Below are 10429 nucleotides of genomic sequence, written 5' to 3'. Positions count from 1 at the left end.
CGTGTATAAACAAGACAAATTAAAGAGAATAATCCAATATAATATTTATGTTATTGATTGAGAAATAAGATTAGACACTGATTTATTTACCAAAATTAAATTTAAAAGATTTTTTTTTGTGTATTTTAAAAATTAAAAAACTAAAATATTTGATCTTAAAAAATTCATAAAAATTTGGATAATTACTTAATATTTTAAAAAGTATTGCACATATTTTTAACTCATGATACGTGCATGTGGAATGCTTTTTTTCACAATGTTTAATATGTTTTATTTATTGATAATTTAATGTAGAGTTGTTAACGAAATTATTGAAATAATTTGTAATCGCAATAATAATCATCATGTATACTAAGTTATATGATGTAATATAACACACATAAGCACGTGGAAAAGGAATATAAAAAAAAAGTTTCATGGAATTGTTTGACAAGAATTATTATCAGTAGCTTTTTAATTCTAAACCGCAGAGTAATTGGTAGAACATACATGCATGCATAAAATTCTGACCAACTTTAAGATAATGCAAATGCAAAAAGACAAAAAAAACTTGTGAGCTCAGACTATTGTTATACATGATAAACATCATAAATAATCACTCGTTATTTTCACAAAATAAATTCTTAGAAAATGATGTATTTGAATTTTGAAGAATGGACAATTTAGCAAACTCCTAAAAAATTGTTAGGATTTGGTTGAATTAGTCCTACATTGCTTAGGATAGCAAATGGAGTGGGTGGCCTAGGCTATAAATATGAGGCTAAGTTCTTCATTTGTTTTTGCACCAGTCAGAAACACTTTAAGCTTGTATCTGATTTTTCTTTTCCTCTGTACTCTTTGATTAGAGAGTGTTGTGAGGTGTAGTTAGATATTTGCTTTGAAAGAGTGTGGGTGTACTGGGGTGCCGGTGAGAGAAAGAAGTCTATGTGTTGTAACAATTTTCACATAGTGATATTCTCTGGTTGTCATTTGACAACGGCCGTGGTTTTTTCTCCGGTAATTGGAGTTTCCACGTTAAATTCTTGTGTTGTGATTGTATCTATTTTATTTCTCTGTCAAAGGTGTTTTCTCAAGGGGGAATGGTGTCTTATTCCCAACAAGTGGTATCAGAGCTTCGGTTCGGTGGGATTTATTCTTAGTATGCTCTGTGGTTGCAGCCTAGTCTAATCTCTTTGGTTGCTGTTGTTGTTGCTGGAAGGCAGTGTGACTCTGTGAGAGTGCAGTTTGGAAAAGGTTCTGGCTAAGGAAAGACTTGGTATTTAAGTGTGTCCATTGTGACCCACCTCTCTTTCCTGGGGACCCTTCCTAGTGCACGGTCTACAGTTGAGTTATAATATTCCAGTATACGGTTGCAACAATGTCAGGATATTCAAGTGCTGTGAAGCTTGAAATAGAGAAATTTGATGGAAGAATCAATTTTGGCTTGTGGCAAGTACAAGTCAAGGATGTGTTGATACAATCAGGTTTGCACAAGGCGTTGAAGGAGAAGATCTCTGGTTGCTCTCTCTATGAGAGAAGATGATGTTCTCTAGAAGACAAGAAGTATCCTCATGGTATTACCGCACTGCCATGGATAAGGATAAGTTGTGGCAATCGGGTCCACAATTGCACACGGGCATTGGTTGGCGTTGAGATGCAAGGTGTGTGGCGGAGTTAGGTCGATGGCTGAAGAACTTCCAGGAAAAGCCAATTTGGAAGTTGCACCATGAATTTTCAGCAAGGTTTCGATCTGTACCAAGGCGAAATTCTTGGAGTGGTCTAATTCCAAGTGAGTATACTTTCATGGTGGAGTATGATAGTTCTCTGAACTATGATTGTCGGTATAGACAATGGCAGCAAAGAATTGTCGGTGTTGACAATGGAAGCTGAAGATGTGTGACTATTTCAATCAAGGTGGAGATTGGTATAATAAAATAGATACAATCACAACAAAAATGATGCATTTGAATTTTGACGTTTTTTATTTTTAATATGGAGGAGAGGTTGATGTGTTGCAGTGTTATGGAGAGTACAGGAGCTTTACCTGCATGTGGTATTAGAAGTGGTATTAGTAGAGCACAATTCGGATCGATGAAGTTAGATACATGAACACGGATGGTCCGTTTTCTTTTATACCAGCTCACATATTAAAAAAAATATTTTTTTTACTAATTCGGAGGATCTGTTTTTCTTTTATAAAAAAATAAAAAATAAGAAATCAACGTGACATCGTATATTTAGATTATATATTTTGTCACAAGAAGTTAAAATTAAATTGGTATATGAATCGGTGGGACATTTTAATATGAACTATTTGTTTCATCAATTGTTAAAAGATATCAGGATATATTAAGATCATAAAAGAATACTGATAATAGTAAAAATTTATAGAATATTTTTTTATTTAACATTGTAAAATTTATTATTGTAATTCTTGCTCACTGTTTATTATTCTAATTTGTTATATAATATCTATTATTATTCCTATTGAAAATGATAAATTAAATAAAAAATTAATTATAAATAATAATAAAAATAAAATTAATAAAAAGTTAGAACCCAAAATAGTAAACAAAATAAGATTATTGAGAGTACTCATAAAGAGTACTAAAATATATTATTTTATATGTTATTTTTAATTTAATAAATAAATATTAATTTTTATTATAATAGTAAAAAATATAACAAACTAAAATAGAGTTTTATAAAAAATACTATATAAAAAATATACTAAAAGAAGTATTAAAAAAAATCAAATATACTAAAAAATAATATTATAATTTAATTTTTTTAGTATTTAAGTAATCATCTATCTAAAAGTGATTTTAACTAATATTGTCTAAATAATTTCATTTTATCAAAATCAATTTTAGTATAGAATTGCCAAACATAAATCATATTGGCACCAACCCACTTCTATCCAAAATCAATTTTACAAATCACTTTCATTCAAACTGAAATTTGACCAACTCTAATCCAAACACACACTTAGTAGAAACTGGATTCGATGATCACAAAACGTTTAGATCATTAAATGGTTATATAACAAAATATATTTTTTAAATTTTTTAATAACGGCTAAATAGTCTTTATCTAATTTTAACTACAAATTAATCCCTTATATATTATTTAATTATAAAATCTATTTTTTATTTTATAAATCATTATTTTATCATTCAACTATCATAATAAAATACAAAAAAATAACGAATTAGATCTTTCATTAATTATAATAATTTTTTGGCAATCCTAATCAATTAAAATTTTATCTTTGATCCGTTACATTAGTATAGGGTTGTGAAATCGTGTTTCTTATCAAATCAATCGATTGGATTAATAAAACAATCGATTGAATTTCAGATTTCTCATAATTAATTCAATCAATTGGAATTCAGATTTCCACAAAACAATCGATTGAATATTGAATGATAGTATGATTTCTCAAAAATCAATCGATTGTAACTTTTACACAATCGATTGAACGATGATTAGAATGTAGGTTTTTTCTAATTCAATCGATTGTTTATGTTACCCAATCGATTGAAGGCTTCAAACCAATATGAGGTCCCACAATTCAATCGATTGGTTGTGTTATCCAATCGATTTAAGTCTTCAAAGCAATATGAATTTTCACAATTCAATCGATTGGTTGTGTTATCCAATTGATTGAATTGTGCACTACGTTATATGTTATGACGTTCTCAATTTTTCTACTCGTGTTTATAAATTATTATTTTATTATTCATATATCTTATCTTTAAAATTCTATCTTCAATTTTTAAGTTTTTATTTTGATTTATATACTCTAATCTTATCTTTTCTTTAATATCAAAGTTATAAATTGGTGAATGCAGAACTTTCACTCTCAATCCTAACTCTTTTTGCATTTTTAGTTCTGGCTATTTTGAAAATATTGGTTCGATGGATTTTGTAAGAATTTGGACGAGGATTAATAATATGTATGTAATTTGGAGTGAATGTGGATGAAATTGGAGAAGAAGAAGAGAGAAGTTTTTTGGATTTAGAGAGAGGAGAGGTTATGCAAAAATAGAGTTGTAAAATTTAAAAAGGGGAGGGAGGCTGAACATGGATGGTTATCAGCCTTAATATATAGTGCATATCAAAATTCAATCGATTGTATTATCATACCAATTGATTAAATGTAGGAAAAAACCTTATTCGCGTTACATTTAAATCGATTGAATGCTCGTACCAATTGATTGAGTTGGAAAATACCATTAGTCGCGTACAAACTTTAATTGATTGTATTATCATACCAATCGATTAAAATTTCATATATCATTCTAATAGCGTAAATCAATCGATTGGGTAATAGAACCAATCGAATGAATTAACTAAACCCAGATTGCTTTGATGATTTCAATCGATTGGGTAATATGACCAATCGATTGAATAAGAAAAACCCCATGTGCCTTGCAAAATTCAATCGATTGTGTATCAATTCCAATCGATTGAATTTCTAACAAACACGATTTTTTCAATCCAATACGTATGTGACGGATCAATGATAAAATGATGATCGACTAAGATTGCAAAATATTTATTACTATTAATGGAAGATCTAATTTGTTATTGTTTTAGTTTTTTATTATTAATAAACATGATAGATGAATGATAAAATAATAATTATAAAATAAAAAATAGATTTTAAAATTAAATAATAAATATGGGATTAATTTGTAATTAAAATTAGATAAGGACTATTTAGCAGTTATTAAAAAACTTAAAAAACATGTTTGTTATGGGACCATTTAATGGTCCAAACGTTCTGCGACCATCGAATCTAGTGCCCACTTAATATTTATTAGAATTAAAATCGAGGCAAAATATGAGAGAAAGAAAGGTGAGAGAGAGGGTAGGAAATACAAGGTGCGGTAGAACTAGGACAATTGCAAAGGATCCGAGGGTTTGAAATTGGGAAGAGTACCAGCGTTTAAAAAACGAATCATTCTCTATCTTTGTAGATAATCTCCCAGAAGACATTTCAAAAGAAGACTTGTTCCTTCGTTTCAATTGAACTAGACGCATAAATGACATATATTTATCACGAAAATAAAAAGTGGTATGTTATACATTTTTGCGTTCATACGATATATGACGAAGAGAGAGGAGCTGAAGGCTATATCAGAAATGAATCGTATGAAGTTGAGAGAAAATATTATTTCAATAGGAGAAGCTAGGTACAGGAGAACAGTAGATGCGGAGTAAGGAAGAGGGCTCAGGAAGGAGAGGCGAATCAGAAAAGTAGAATGCCCGGTTGAATCAGAGAGTGGACCAGCGAAACTCAGGGATGGATGTCAAAGAGCCAAGGAAGGCAACGAAAGAAGAAGATCCTCATGGAAATGGATGGACGAAAAAAGTGAAAGTGTCAGTGGCCAAAGAGAATCAGGACTGACTACAAAAGAGTATAGCGGGTGGAACTACTAGCGCCATTCATTATAGCTCTTTGAAGGATATGATTGGGAAAGAATCTACCTCAAGTTGTTCAAGTTAGGGAGCTCAGAGCATATAAAGCCCTTCTGACTTTTGATAGTATGTTGCATGCAGAAGCATACACTTTGAAAATGAATAGCCTGTTACAATTCTTTCATAGTGTATGGAGATGGGATGAGGCGAAGCAAAGCAAAACTCGAAGAGTGTGGTTAGAATATTTTGGGGTTCTGTTGCATGCTTGGTTAGTGGACACCTTCAGAACGATAGAAAGTCAATGGGGGAAAGTTGTTGGATGTAAGAAAGTGACAGAATCGTGCCTATCCTTCAGTGTTGGATGTGTACAAATTGATATTTGTACAACGGATGTGATTAATGAATGGGACCATATTACATTAGGCACGAGTGGCTTCGATGCCCTGGTGAAAGAGGTTGGCCGCAAAACGTATGGCTTGAGTTGTAACTTAAAAGCAGATGTTGAAGCAGGGCCTAACCATAAACAGCAAAGGAAAGAGACAGCAAGAGAGTACGTAGTTATGGATATAAGGAATTCACAGACAATCACACAGGAAGATTGTAGAGATTGGGCGGAAGAAGTGGTTGTTCAGGTGCCAAAGGAGGTGGGAAAGGAGAAAGGTAGGATCGTAATTTCAGAATTAATTTTGAATGAGTGGATTAATGAGCAATTAAAACACAATAATGAGAATTATGTAACGCATCATTCAGATTATATAGGTGTTGAAGATAAGGTTGATTATGCGGGATTTGATTTTATAAGTAATAAAACAACCTATGAGAAAACGGTGACTAAGGGTTATAATGGCATTATCGATGGGCTGAAAGTTGGGGATATAAGGTATAATAATAACAAATTAGAGGGTGCTTGTGTTAAGCCCAATAAGATGAACGGTCCAAAAAATGGGTGGGGTTTTACGGTGGGCCCTAGCTCATCAGCAACTTGGGCTGGGATGATGAATCATGCCAAGAAGTTGGGTCGGGCACGTTGAATTCGAGTCAAAAGAGAAACACAGAGGCTAGGTCTTTGATTGAGCCACAACTTGGGAGCATCATCTACGCGTGAAGGAGACGACGCTGAACAAGTCCAGGGATAGTTTCACCTTAATGTCAGAGAAGGTCGACGGGGAAGCAGTGACATCGGCTGGTCTGCGTGCCTTACACCTTGCGTAGAGCTAACTCTACGGGTGAAAGATGGCCTTAGCCACGGTGACAGGGAGGCACCACCATTGATGAGGTTGGTGATGATGAACACCTTACACAATGATAATGGGGACGAGGAGGTAGCTGATGTTGATGATGATGATGGTAGAGCAAATTCAGGAATAGGGGGTAGAGTCGATGAAGATAAGAGCTGGGATGATGGAAAAGTAGCTCAGGGGGATTGGGTGGCTTCAAAGTATGATGACGAAGATGGTGGGAGGAAAGTTGTGGCTGTTGATGGTGCGGGCATAGATGCAGGGAGAAATAAAGATGACCAGGAATTGGTATTGGAATATTAGATGATTGAAAACAGGAAAGTATGGGACTTAGCGGTGGAGTCAGGTGCAATGCTGTATAATGAGGAAGATGATATTATGGCAAGTTGATTCTTATCAAATCTGTTCTTAATAACTTGCGAGTGTACTACTTAAGTTTATATAAGATGCCAAAAGTTGTAGCAAAGAAATTGATTTCATTACAAAAAAGATTCTTGTGGAGTAAAGTGGAAGGTAGGAAAGGCATGGCGATGATTAGGTGGGAAGTGGTGCAAGCTCCAAAGAAAAAAGGTGGGTTGGGGGTGGGAGATGCTGTGATCCGTAACACATCGCTTCTGTTTAAGTGGTGGTGGCGCTTTTCTGAAGAGGAGTGTCCATTATGAAAGAAGATAGTGTGCTCATGCAACAATATGAATCCAGATGTGATGTTATCCAATCAGACTTTACCTATTAGAGGTGGCCCATGAAAAGATATTTGTCAGATACAGTTTAAGGATCAACGTGTGAGAGAGAAGATGGTTATTGGGTTGGCTATGGAGGTAGGTGATGGAAGAAAGACTCGATTTTGGGAGGATGTTTGCCTACAGGGTGGTTTGCTAAAAGATTATTTTCCAATACTTTTCTCGGTTTCAAACCAAAGAGGATCTGTTATAGGGGATTGTAAGTTTTGGGATGAGTTAGAGTGGATATGGAACTTTCAGTAGAAGCGAGAGTTATACCAGTGGAGATAGACTTAGTAAATCAGTTACTTGATGCCTTAAGACCTGTTAAGATATCAAACGACAGAGAGGATAAAGTCGTCTAGAAATTTGATAGAAAAGGGATCTTTTCTACTAACTCATTTGTGCATGTGTTGCAGGCAGAAATACTTTCGGAAGATGTAAAAATTTATAGCTTCACAAAACAATTTGAAGAGGCTTGGTTCAACCAAGAGTAGAGTTGTTTACCTGGTTTGTCTTGATTGACAGAGTGAATATAAAGGAACGTTTGAGTAGACTTGGAATTGTTACCCAGGGTGATAATGTCTGTGTTCTATGTAAAAAGGATGTTGAATATATTCACCATTTATTTTTTGGTTGTGAATTTACTTGGCAGGTGTAATGCGCTTGACTATCTAAATTTAGTCGGTTGTGGTTCTTTTCAGGTACATCAAAGGATCATTTTAAAAGTTAGATAGGAGTTCTTACTAGAAAAGAGGAGCGTAAAAAGTGGTTGATAGGTTCTGTTAAATAATTTGAAATGTGTGAGTTGAAAAGAATGAGAGAATATTCCAGAATAAGGAGGCTTGTGTGAGGGTAATTATCAACCGATCGTTTTTGAGCTACAAGGATTGGAGCGATGATGATCTCTTTAGTTGATGATGACAATGTCGGAGATGACAAAGGGATTACATTCTTTTTTGTTTTACTTCTAGTTGTGTACTTTGTTGTTTTTCAGCTCCACCTTAGTGTGTTGAGCTCTCTTGTTTAAAAAAAAAATATTTATTCGAATTATTTGATATATCTGAATATTTATTATAATAAATACTAAATAACGAAAATAAATAAATATTTAGATATACTAAATAATTCTAATAAATACTAATTGATCCTAATATCTTCTAATTATCCTATAATAAATATTTATATATACTAAATAATTTTAAGAAATATTAATTGATCCTAATATTTTCTAACATCCTCTCTCAAACTCAAATGACAACTTAAGTTTTAAACTTATTTAAAACAACGAAATAAAAAAAAGCTGCATAAATTTATGTAACAGGTGCAGTCGTAACTGCCAGAAGAAAGTGCAGATGGAACTGCCGAAAAGAAAACACAAACGGAACTACCGATAGGAAGCGCAGACGAAATTGCCGGCAGGAAGCACAGATGAAACTGGCGGAAGGGAATGCAAATGAAACTATTGCAAGAAAAATGCAGTCAAAACTGTCGGAAGAGTGGCCAACTGTCGAAACACTATTGAAAAGATGGCGAACTGTCGAAAAATTACTGAAAAGTGACAGTGCAAAGAGATTCCAAACTATAAAAAGGTGACGAAAAACATATGGTTTGTCCATGAGAATAAATAAGTAGTGAATGAGCTAATCGGTGAGGTAAAAAAAATCAAAACATTGACAAAAAAGAAGGAAAAAAATAGTACAAAAGAAAAATATGAAAAATATGGTGATTTTACAAGAAAAAATAATCTATCCTCTTCAAGGAAGATACCATGGTTTCTGATACTATGATTCTGATACCATGTTAGAAAAGGTAAGAGAGAGCAGTAGAGAAAAAGTTTTATGTCTATTCAAGTTGTGTAAAATAATACAATATAAAAGATTATTTATAAATGTTAAGAAAAATCAAAATAATAAAAACATAATATTTTATAATAAATATTCAGATATACTAAAAAATTCTAATAAATACTAACTAATCCTAATATCTTCTATCATCAATTAGCACTTTAGTTACCTAACATCCGTTTAATTTAAGAAAGATACTATTTTGTTCGTTTTTTTTTCCTTTGGTTAAAATTATCTCAAAAGCATATATAATTAATTTTTTGGATTTTTAAGTTTTTTTACTATGTACATACACACAAAAAATAGTCATCAAATTAATCACTATGTATTTATATATAAGTGAAAATTCAGGTGAAGTCGACTTCACGTGAAGTTGATACTTAAAAGCTGTTAAATGAAAATTTAGTCAAATCAATCAAATTATCTAACGACTCTTAGGTATCAACTTCACGTAAAATCGACTGTATTTAAGTTTTTACCTTATATATATATATATATATATATATATATATATATATATATATATATATATATATATATATATATATATATATATATATATTATAAGATTGCAAGTAACCGAATTGACGATAGATTTTTTGTGAATGTGTGTTTTACTTATTGAATTTTATATATATTATTTTTTTAATAACATAAAAAAAATTGATAGCGGCACTAATTTTAAAAGTTATCCTAAAAAGGAATATTTTTATCTGACAAAAAAAGTGTTAGTTGTATAGCAGTCACTTTACTAAGATATATAGTTAGTTAATTATTTCATTACGTTGATGGTTAGCTTTACTTTACCCTTTGCATGTATATAGCAGATTGTAAGCGGACACGGTGTGAGTCACTATTTTTTTTTGGAAAGTATGAAAATCTAATGGAATATTTATACAATGCGTATAATGGAGGTTTATGGAATATTAGAGATATAATTATTAGTATTACTTTTTTTTATCAGTTGAAATTTTTGGAATGAGTGGTATCATGACATAATATTAGAATCTTAGATTTAAAATGTCAAGAGTTCGATCTTTGGTGAACTCCAAAATCAATTTAATTTTTTGAAAAGATCATTTTTTCTTTTGTGCCTAACAACTCTAAATTTTTCTCTTGATTTTTCCTTCAATAGTTTGATCCAAAGTCCAAACCGCATTTAAATTAGCATTTACTATAGTTTTTCTACTTTTAATTTTACTATTGAATTGGATGATCG

Source organism: Arachis hypogaea, chromosome 1 (assembly GCF_003086295.3).
Source record: "Arachis hypogaea cultivar Tifrunner chromosome 1, arahy.Tifrunner.gnm2.J5K5, whole genome shotgun sequence".
In the NCBI taxonomy this organism is placed as follows: Eukaryota; Viridiplantae; Streptophyta; class Magnoliopsida; order Fabales; family Fabaceae; genus Arachis; species Arachis hypogaea.
This window is presented reverse-complemented; position numbering follows the sequence as displayed.